The sequence below is a fragment of the Ursus arctos genome, unplaced genomic scaffold (genome assembly GCF_023065955.2).
Source record: "Ursus arctos isolate Adak ecotype North America unplaced genomic scaffold, UrsArc2.0 scaffold_24, whole genome shotgun sequence".
Taxonomy (NCBI): domain Eukaryota; kingdom Metazoa; phylum Chordata; class Mammalia; order Carnivora; family Ursidae; genus Ursus; species Ursus arctos.
Genome location: NW_026622919.1, coordinates 9,722,320 through 9,734,381, shown reverse-complemented (window position 1 = coordinate 9,734,381; position 12,062 = coordinate 9,722,320).

Here is a 12,062-nt window from a genome sequence, read left to right as displayed (position 1 = left end):
GTCTATCCTATTCCCCCACCCCCTCCCCTCTGAAGCCCTCAGTTTGTTTCCCAGAGTCCATAGTCTCTCAAATTCATTGTTTTTTATCATTAAGTAGCAGCTTGGTCACTTAGCAGCTCAGGGTAGCACCGGTCACATGTGAGAGATGCTCAGAGGTCAAAACAAGAAAGGAACAAAGAAAACGTTGTTCCCAGATTCCTATTTTAAATGGACTCAGCACATTCTCACTCCGTTCTTCCAAACATTGTCATTTCCCCACGGCTTTCACATCTTTCAGATCTTGAAGAAAACCTCATAAGAATATAATAGTTAGTTGACTCACAGATACACGTTGAATATAAAATTGTTCTAAAAGTATAATGTTTATCAAAAATTAAATACATAAACTTCTATTTCAGCAAGTGTATTGGAGTATTCTTAAATTCATGATCTTATTTTTACTTCTAAAGAGAGACCATTTTATTCATTATGTTTTGTTTATTGTGTGTAACCTATGGAAAGTACTCCAGAGATATTTGCCAACTCACTGAATTAGAGAGGAACCGGGAATTACTTTTAGTTTTCAACAGGAGAAGAAAGTTGTATTCTCCACTCTGGCCACTAGGTGGAAGTATCAGCACATCAGTTAAAATTCATTCTTCATCCAGAAGTGAAAACTACCCTTTGAAAACAAACCACCTTTGAAAAATGCTATGATATGACATTATTATATATATAGTAGGAAGGAGAATTCGTAGTATGGTGATGAAGATCAAGAAAGATACGAACTGGCTGTGGACAGGAATCCAGGATACTAAGATATCCAGAAATAAAGTGGAAAAAAAATTCAGCCATTTATTTAAACATTTCCAGACGCGGATATAAGTGCAGTTGGACTGATAGCACATCTGGAGAATTAGCGGACATCTATCTTTCCCCAGACGTAAGTGTAGCATGCACTGTCTGAACCTACCAAGGCCCGGAAGTCTAAAATGATCAGCACGATGCCTTCCCTGCGTCAATATGGGTAATACGTCTACGTACACGCAGACCATGGAGACTGGGTGCTACCATTTAAAGGACCAATCTGCATTCTTTCTGCCACTTTCTTTTTACACTTTGAATCATTCAGGAAATACAAGCACTTTCTAATATTGGCCAATGCAAAGTGTAACTAGGAAGTCAGTTTCTAAATCCAAAAAAGGAATCAGAATAGATTCCTATCTCAAAAAAAAAAAAAAAAAAAGAAGATTGCTTTATAGTTTCCAATTCATTAATTTCATTTGTTGGTTTGAGCAATCAAATATTTGTCAGGAATTGGGTACTAGACCAATCAAATTCTCTGTGCTCTGTATAAACTTTCTCCAGAAAGATTGATAGAGGTATGAGAGGACACCAGGATTGTTTTCAGAAAGATTATATGAAACAAAACTTCACACAAAGGGAAACCCAGTGATTCAGTCAAAATTTGGCAAATAATATTTGACTCACTGCCACATACCACATTCTGTTAGAGGCTGACTACTGAAATATACAAATAGCGATTTGTCCATTTTCTGAGTTGTCAGAAAAGTTATAAAGCTTTTAGGTATGTGTCATACGTAAAACGCATCTTTACCTGCTTTTCAACTTAAAAGATGCTAGAAGTCTGAGAATTTATTCCTGCCCCAGTTGTCAAGAAAATCCGTAGACTGGGGGGGAAAAAAAAGTTAATCTATACCGGCTCTTTTAAGTAGAGAAAATCTACCATCATTAGTTGAGAAATAACCATCCTGACACCAAAGTTTTTAGTGCTCAACATGCAACCATGTTTGTCTCTAGCAATAAGGTCTAGTTACTCTTATGTATTTGTACACGTTTTCTGCAGTTGAAATTTAGACAATGTTTGTGCGACGTTTTCCACGTGGACTACCAACCACATTCATGGCAACGGTGTGCATCTCAGAAAGATTCACTTGGTTTCCTTGTTAGGATCTAACACAACTTTCCCCTTTACCTTCTTCTTTTCTTTATGTCTCTATCCACCTATTTCATCTATCCAGGTTATTTGGAGCAACGATTCCCGTAAGCGGCATGCTCAGGAACTATATGTGATAGAGCAGGACGTTTAGAGTTTGCAGACTTCAGCGTGTAGTTCGAAAGCCCTTTCTCAGAAATGCAGACCGCTCTGTGGGTCTTTCCTGCGAAGAGGGAAATCCCCTCCGCGTATCAATGCTTCTGTAATAATTAATCGACGTACACCGTTAGAATCAAATTTTTGCCAAATGTTGGACAATTTTTAAGACAGCGTTTTGGGTGAAAAAACACCTGGATAATGACTTGTGGACACCTATGATCCAGAAAGCTAGGGTACAACATATACTCCGGAGGAACTCGTCCAAGCCTGACTGTGGCTGCAGGCAGAGCCGTGGACTTCCCTTGGAGCTACCACGTCAACAAGGGAGAGGAGGGACAATCCTCCTGACACTTGGGGCGGGGGGAGGGGGGGGAGAAGAGTGACAGGCCAGGAGGGTGGCCCAGACACAGGGATGCAGTGATTCCATATTCTGGATTTTTCCTGTACATGTTTACTTTTCCATATTTGACATATAAAAGGGAGAAAGTGTGAATCAAGATTGTCTCTGTTGTACTGTTTTTGTTTGGGTTTCCTTTCTTTCCTTCTTTTTTAAGATTTTATTTATTTATTTGAGAGAGAGAGAGAGCAAGAGAGAGAGAGCGCGAGCTAATGAGCCGTGGGAGGGGCGGAGGGAGAGGGAGAAGCAGACTCCCTGCTGAGCAAGGAGCCTGAGATGTGGGACTGGATACCAGGACCCCGGGATCAGCACCTGAGCTGAAGGCTCACACTTAACCGACTGAGCCCCCCAGGGCACCCTTTGTTTGGGTGTTCTTAATCCAGCAGAAAATCTTAGTTGCTTGATGATATACTTAAAGGCATTTATAACAAATAAATGAGAAAAATAACATTTCATCCTGTCATTTGTGCCCAGAAAGATGTCCAGTTTGGGGACAGCCAAATGCTCCAATAAAATGTTTCACTGTTTAACTAGTTTTCTTGATGCTGTGTCCCCGGAATTTGAGTTCCCGTTTTTTAAAAAATCATATTTTTGTTTTGAAAGAAGAGAAACAAAGGTAAAAATTGCATGGTGTAATTTTTTCAGGACCATTTCTTGGCTGACTCCTTTTCATTTTTGTATATATGCCATTAAAAAAAAAAGCACAAAACTAATGAATTTCTGAAAACACAGAAGAGTAGCTCGTTATTTTAACTATGAAGTACCAGAGCCTTCAGGTAGTTATTCTTTTACACAATCCTCGTTTGTCTCATTCCCAAATATTGATTTTTAAGGGCGACGCCTTGTACGTAATCATCGTCTAAGATCTTGGGGAGTTTGCTCTTCTATTTAATTTTTTCTCCTCGACAGAAGATAATTTCTGGAAGAGAAGCCATCGGAACCGCCAGAGCGCTAAACAAAATCGGTGGAAAGTGGGTTGTCACTGGAGGCATCGTACCCAGAAGTTTCCGTTCCGAAGGGGTATGTGTTTGGGAGCGTCACGGAACAGCCCTGACCGTTTCTCTGCCAGGAAGTTTATACCTGATGGAGAAGGAATAAGCAAAGGAGAAAGGATGATGAATGTGTGCTTGCTGCCGCAGAAATCCCTTTCCAAAGGAGTCACACTAACAAAACAAAGGCGAGCTGAAAACACGGTGGACCTCACCCTTGGACCAGGTGAGTGTGCAGATTTCCCCGCCTCCCCTGGCCCTGCGGAGAGAAGGCCGGCCCATCCCAGAATTCGCAGCCAGGGTGGTCGTCTGTGTGCAGAATTTAAAGCAAACAAGGGCAAGCTGCAGCCAGATGTGGGGGCTTTCGGGTTCACTGCCAGTTCCTGGGGTCCTCGGAGGCAAAGCAGCTCACGCACGTTCCTGCTCTCCACCAGGAAACAGAGAGATGCGGGGGCCACAGGATTCTGATCAGCCTGCCGTCCCCAGATTGGCCTTTTTATGTAGCGAAGGACACCACGGTCACTCCTCCAAGACTCTTACAAATGCCTCTGAAATCCCAGCAACTGCGACTGACTCTGAAATCGCTCCAGCAAATCTGATAAGCCCTTGAAGCCACCTGATGGCCCAAGACCCAGTCGTATATTTCCTATGAGCTTATTTCTCTGCCCTCGTCCATCTGCGGGTTTCTGGAGATGTGCCATCAGCCCTTCTACTGAGTAGGGATCATTTTTGTGCTTACATCTTTAGAAAAAATGGAAAGAAATTTCTTCTCGGGGCATCTAATTTTCTCTCTCCCTCTTAAAATCAGGAGCTTTGTTCTACTAATTTCTGACCTGTTCTTCTTTTGTTTTGGCCTTTCTTGCCCCCCCCCCTTTTTAGGGGTAACAGCAGCATTTATTTGTTTTTTCTTTAAAGTTTTTTTATTATATTATGTTAGTCACCATACAGTACATCCCCGGTTTCCAATGTAAAGTTCGATGATTCATTAGTTGCGTATAACACCCAGTGCACCATGCAATACGTGCCCTCCTTACTACCCATCACCGGTCTATCCCATTCCCCCACCCTTAACCTCAAAAGCAAACACCGGGAATTGTAAAAAGCATATTCGTTCACATGGTTTTGTCATGTTAAATCAGCCTTGCATATCAATTAGCATGTTGCATTGCCTATGAATTTTAGGGAAGACGTGAGAGTCAGTTCTACTGGCTTGAGACGATTCAGTCCAATCTTAGTTACGCTCCGTGTTCAGGTGTCTCAGGTCATTTACCTCTTCTCCCTTTTTCTTTTTTGAAAATTTTTTTGTAATGCGACTGCGTTACATTATCTCTGTGTCCCCATTTCTAAAATTGCATCCCGAGTTGGGTGAAATGCAAAAGATCCAATTATGATCCAAGAGAACAGTGAGCTGATTTTTACAAACTGTTCACTTTCCAAGCGGGCCTTGAACTTACCTTCAAGCCCTGAAAGCCTTATTGATGTTCTTTCTCCAGGTACTGGTCAAAACGAAACCAAATTTAATTTTACCTCATTGCGAGTCTGTTTACTAAAGTCACTAAATCACCCTGCTTCTGACCTCAGCCAGAAGTTCAAACCCTTTTTCACAGCCATTAACTTCTTCAGCGTTCCACCATGCATATGTGCATTCTGTGTTTAATCTTTTCCATACTGGAAGATACAGCGGGCCTCCATCCGATGTGGGCCTTGCGACAGCAGGAAAATCTCATCCATCAAATCCAATGTGCCCATTTTGTTTGCATTGGATAAGTTCAAAATAATTTTTTCACGGCAAAGAGTCCTAGGTTTGCTCAGTAATTAAAATCAGAGGCACAGGGAAAGGACGTCTCTCGGGTCTCGCCAGCCCCTTACTTCTTCATACACTTGTTAAATTCACATGTGAGTCAAATTCACGTATTAGAGTCATACTGTCTACGGTTTCAAAATGCCTGTTCACTAGCACAGCACTAAGTCCTTTTTCACACAAAACCGTGTCAAGGGCTGTGTTCTCGTCTATAAACAAGGAAGGGGAGGAGTAAAGCAATAAACTAAGAAATTGGAGACCTACGTTTACTTTTTTGTGTATTACAAGTGGGGGTGATTGCATTTTGTGGTTCTGAGTTCTGAATCCTCATTGGACCTCTTTTTAAAAGTAATACTAAGAGCTAACATGTTTATTGCTTATTGCCAGACCCTAAGTGCTGAGATACTTACTTACGTTGACTGTTTTGATTTTTCCCAAACATTATAAGATGCAAGAATTAACATCCCAGGGGCGCCTGGGTGGCACAGCGGTTAAGCGTCTGCCTTCAGCTCAGGGCGTGATCCCGGCGTTATGGGATCGAGACCCACATCAGGCTCCTCCACTAGGAGCCTGCTTCTTCCTCTCCCACTCCCCCTGCTTGTGTTCCCTCTCTCGCTGGCTGTCTCTATCTCTGTCGAATAAATAAATAAAATCTTTAAAAAAAAAAAAGAATTAACATCCCATTTACCAGATGAGAAAATGGAGGAACGGATGTTTTAGAAAAATAAATTTAGAAAAATTTAGAAAAAAAAAAAAAACGGATGTTTTAGAAAATAAAAATGCCTCCTCTTTTATTCTGTTAGGTCTCTAAAGTTTTTAGTCTCTGGTCTGGTACAGATAATATCGGGAGATTAAGAGGACACAGAGTAATGATTTTGTATTTCCTTGGGGAAAATAAAACTAGACTTTTGCTTTGATTCTTTAAGATTGAAAATGATTTCTTTCGGACTCTGAATGATCTGGTTAGCCGCACAGAAAGAGTTGCAACGTTTGTCCTTAGGGCCCACAGAATGGAAGGCTTATCACTGCTCTGCCTCCCCTCAAATGTACGTATACGTGAAGAAATTCAGGAACTATTATGTGTAGGTGCAGATGACATTTGGAACCTCACTGGCTCTATTGTTCCTTAGAGAAAATGTAATTGTTGATTCTTTTTTTTTTAATAATGATTTTTTATTATATTATGTAATTGTTGATTCTTAACCGATCGTTTAAAAATGAAATTCCTCCAAATTTACTCCCTTTCTAATTGCAGATTCCAGCTGCCATTGGATTGAGTTTTCCTGTTGTTTCCTTGTCCCTAAAGTCTCTGTAAAAGATTTTATTTCTCTAGGCAACCAGCTGGTTTTTCACATAGATAAGGTCAATTAATTTGACCTTTGTTTCAATATGAAATGCATAATAAAAGCTAGTGCCCCAAAGACCGGATGTGGCCTTTCAGAAAAGCTACTTGCCAGGACAGGGAACAATAATTTATGGCCTCGTAAACCCCAGTTGAAATGCTTGTTGCTGAGCATGGCAATGACAAGGAGACTGTGTGTGTCTTTATGTATTTATTTTTATTCTAGGCCATAGGCATGGGAAAAGAACCAAGCACCTGCATTATTGAAGATGGGGAGTGACAGAGGCCAAAAGAGGGCTGTCGTTTCTTTAAGGACCCAGGGACGCGATTTGAATGCATGTTTTTCTGCAGCAGCTTGTTTTCCGGGGACAAAAATTCATAAATAGAGGCTCAGAGAGTTTATTACTGACTTTGGACTGTAAGAGTTCATGAGCAAAACCAACGTCCCAATTCAGGCTTCGAGAGCTGTGCAAAATCATCGTGCAGCAAAGTATGGAGAAGGAAGGTGAGATTGCGATTTACGATCAACATCAAAAGGACCGGTATCTGCAGTTTGATTGATTGATTGATTGATCCGGGAACCCAATTTTAACAAATTTACGAGGATTTGAACTTCTTTTTTAAGATTTTATTTATTTATTTATTTATTTATTTATTTATTTATTTGAGAGAGAGAGCATGAAGAGCAGGGGGTGGGGAAGGGAAGGGGCAGAAGGAGAAGCAGGCTGGATGCGAGGCTGGATCCCAGCACCCTGGGGTCATGACCTGAGCCAAAGACAGGCGCTTAACCAACTGAGCCACCCAGGCGCCCCTATTTTTCTGTATTTAAACAACCCTGGATGAACCCCTTTTCATTAAATCTGTGATCAGATCTCTGATGACGTCTTAGAAATGGGCTATCTCGTTCAAAATATATACCCGTTTCTTAGACTCTCGATAATGTTTTAATAAGTGTAATTCATCATCTCCAGCCACCATGAATTTAGGAATCCGGTATCTTAGCCATTCTTTTGAAATTGGCCTTTTCGTACACCTTGAATTGGGGTACACTGTGGAAAACGTTTGCTCCTCAAGACCTGCGTTCCTTCCTAAAGCCAACCTTTTCCAGTTCTGCCAACGCCTTTACCGGGAAGCTTTTCACGAACGTGCATGTGTGCAATTTTTGGAGATCCGGTGGTAATTTGGACAAAAAAGCATTTTCTAAGTAATAATGCAATAGCATGAGTAATCAGGAGAAGTTTACAGTGTACAAGGTACCAGCGCCTTTTGGAGTTGAAGAAACACAGAAACGGCACCCAACAGGGCTGGGTTTAGAAAGAGCACGGGAGGGAAAATGAAAAGATGCCGAACACAGACAAACTAATTTCAAAATCTTTGCACAGTTCCTTGCACATACTTTTGATGAGAACATAAAAGAGAGGCACCTTTCTGGAGGGTCATTGGCAACACCCATCACAGCGCTCTCATAGCAGATACTCTGTCCCAGCAAGTACAGTTTGAGGCATTTATCCCACGAAAAGCATACAGGTATTCCAAACGACTGTTTAGCAGAAAGTAGCCTGCACAAATAAAACCTGTATTTATATCTTTGCGGAGTTTTTCACAGGTAGACAGACCAATAACTCGTACCATGCATTTTGTTTGCAAACAGCTTCTGCATTTCTTCATCACACGCTAATAGTGGTCACTCTTTGTGATTTTATGCTGATGCTTAGTTTTCTTCTTTCTCAAAACTCCGCCACACACAAACATATTCTTTTTTCTAAAGGGAAAAGCCACCAGCAAATGCCATCTTGCAATATCTACAGATGGTTCGATATCAGATCTTCAAAAGGCGAGAAATCTATTTTCCCATCTTCTTTCATCCACTGGGTCTTCCTGGCCCTTTGCCACCAAGACCTGGACCTGGCATCAATGTCATTAGTGCTATATTTCAAATACATTGCTAGTTAAATAGACTTTTGTTGACCGTCTTAAGAAACTAACCACAATTTATATCATTGTTTCCATGGGGAAAAATGTGTTCCAACTTCCAAACAGCTGACATAAAAACAAATTCAAAACAGCTTGTTTGTACCTTGAAGATTGTCTATATTTTTTTTCCTGTTTTTCCTACTGAAAGCAAGTTGGTACTCCAAAGTCATTAATTGCCCGAGAGAATAGTACACCCAAAGCCCGAAATTGGGGCCTGGACTGTTTTTGACCTCTAGTTAAGAAAGGCTTTTTCTGGATTCTTGTCCTGTAGAGAGCATTCTTTCCAGGGGGATTTCTTTATTAATTTATTTTTAAGGTCATTGATCGAAACCACAGATTTACTGATGTGTGTATGAACTATGTCTGAAAGAAAACAGGATAATCGTATTTAAGACTCCTAAGTGATCCCCCTTCATTACTTTTTTGGTGTGATTGCAGAAAAACCTCAGAATAGCTGTGTCTCTCCAAAACTCCTGTTAAACTTCGCTCCAGAGATCTAGCTAGCGCAAAAGGAGACTGCGATCAAACTAACTGAATCGATCCCATTGCGGCAAAAACGCCCCAGAATATTGTCAAGTGTGTTTCTGCAGGAAAACTCAGGTAATAAGCTGAATTTCTAGCTGTCTGTGTCCAGACGTCACTCTATGATTCTGAACAATAGTTGCGGCAGGTCAAGACGAAGAGGTTAAGATACACGGCACGGAAGAAAGAGAAGGAAGAGCATAAAAGCTCTGGGAGTCCCAGGAACATAAAACTGTCAGTTGTGTGCAGCAAAATTCTCATGACCCCAAAGCTGAACTTTGTAAATAGGCTTGGCATCAAACTCTTGCCTGGAGAAAATGAAGAGGGGGGAAAAAGGGAGGGGGAGAAAAGAAAAAGAGGAAGAAGAAAAAGAAGTCTCTTGCCTTGCTCGACACACACACACAGATGCGTACACATATTACACATATGAGATGCGCACACTGTTAATTTTGCAAGGATAGATGCAACCCTCCTATTGCACACCGAATTATAGAGCCTCGAGCTGCTGACCACAGGACGAAACCAGTGTTCTTTCATTTGAATTGTGACCCCTCTTATGCAGTGCTTCTCGCTAGGGCTTTTCATTTCTTGACTAGATTGTATCACGATGAATGATGGCAAGATGGACGAACCATTCCCCGGCCCCATTTCTTGGAGAGGCTATTTCTAAATATGTCAGGGTTATAAACTCCTTAATAGGTGAGGGGAAGATAGAACGCATGCTTCAAGTCATACACCTAGGTTTTGGTGGATTTGACCCTCAATTCAACTAACTTACTCGATGTCAGTCAAATTTGCTTTGGATGCTCTATTTTTGTGTTTCTTCGCTTTAAAACTGAAAATAGTATGTGTCTCTTTCAACTATTAGGAGAATTGAAAGCCGTGCATACCAAACGACTGCATTTGGAGAGTGGAGTTCAAGGCCTGACCCACAGTCGGTACACAAAATTAATATCAGAAAGATACAATGATTATTGTTATTATTACAGGAGTATTGCTAATTGAAATCATAGACCTGGTATGATTCCATGTCTGAACCAAAAACTTAACTATTTCTATTTTTTTAGTACAAAAAAGTGGTTTGTTTTAGTGCACAGCTGGCAACAACTTATATTGCCCTCTTGTGTTCTAGAGTTGGGTATTTCAACCTATGTCTTTGTTTATTGCTAAAATGGAGGTTTTCATCAAATGGTGTAGAACTCACTTTCCAATATATACATAGTTTTTGTCGAAGTCCACTAAAACTCATTCTACTGCTGGTCATGCTGAGAGATACAACGATGATGGGACCCAGTGCAAATGAATAGCCGGAAATTTGGCATAAGGATGTGAGCTAAGCATCCATCTCTAAGCAACTTAGAGATTTCTATTTCGGTGCTGAATGCCTCTTTCTGCTTTTCATCCATGGCATAGTTAAATTCTGCGGAGATAAAGAATTTCTCGGAGATTTCTGTATGATAAAATTAACATGTCCTAGCTAGTAACACACTTGCTTGCAACACATTTTCTACAATTATTATTAGAAAGTCCCCTTTTGTGGAAGAACACTGATATTGGGAAATGTTGGGAATACATTGCTAACCCACAACTATACCTACAAAGTATGAGACTACTTACATAGATGTATGTAATGCCAAGTAATATACAATACAAGAGAAAAAGGGTATGCATAAAATTTTAGTTGTGATGGTCACTGGGATGGCAGATAAGAGAATTTTTTGTTGGGACAGACGGAGCAGGGAGTGTTTACTCAGAGGGTAGCATAAGTTTTGGAGGTCTTGGAATTGAAGGTCCTAGCTGTGTCACTTAATAGCTATATAAGTTTTGGCAGGCTAATTAACTATTAACTCTCTGTGCCGTAGGTTTCCTCATCTATGAAATGCAGTAACAGTAATAATGTCAGTGCCTACAACATAAGATGGATGTGAAGCTTAAATGAAAAATGGAGTCGACAGAAAAATACATATTATATAGTCCCTCGACATTTATTGATATCAGCGTTGACACTTATCAAGATTATTTTTAATAATTTCAAGATAATATATTCCAATCTTAACCAGCCTCTTATTCAAATAACCTGATAAGCCTCTTATGCTTATCATTTCTTAATAATATTTTCTGTTGTACGAAATGGCTTTGTTCTTATCTTATTCTTTTCATTTCATTCATTTCATTATTCTTGTCACTGGTTTACCTGTCAATGTCATTTGGGCTTTCCCTCCTCTCTTGGGACTGTCTTTAAGTTTTTGTTTTCACTGGCTTTATTATGTTTTTATCCATCTAAGTGTCTTATTAATATTTTTTGAAGAGTTAACTCATTTCGAGTTAGATTCAAAATTAAGCCACAAGATTCATGTGCTCATTTCCCCCCAAATGTTGTAATTTGATCATCATAAAATTATACCTGACTTCCCAGCTCCCCTTTGACCTCGTGACAAAATACTGTTCTGCCTCTTTGTTCACGTGGGGCTGCTAATTCCTTACCAATTTCTGTAGAGTAGACTTCTGTGTTGTAGCTTTTTGGAAACACCACAAGCCTAATAAAAACATGCAAATATGCAAATTTACCACCCCTGTTTTCTTTCATTTTTGTTTGTTGGGTTTTGCATTTTAGCAGAGAACTATCTTTCCCCTTCTCTGGTCTAAATCCTTCCTTATCTCCGCTGTTCCATTCTATCCTGATTGTTCCAGAGACATTCATTCACTTCATTTTTGTAGAAATCTTCTACTAATGTTTATTGCTTTCTTTATTTTAATATTATCTCTTTTCTCCATTGGTTTTTCCTTTTCCCTTAAAAACAAACAAGCTTCGTAGATGTTTGTTGACTCAATGAATAAATACATGAATGATGTCAAGGATTTGTGGCTTCTGTTGGTCACCTATTTGCAGAAATCCATTAAAGAATATGACATGATTAAGTCATAGGTATCTCCATGAGGAA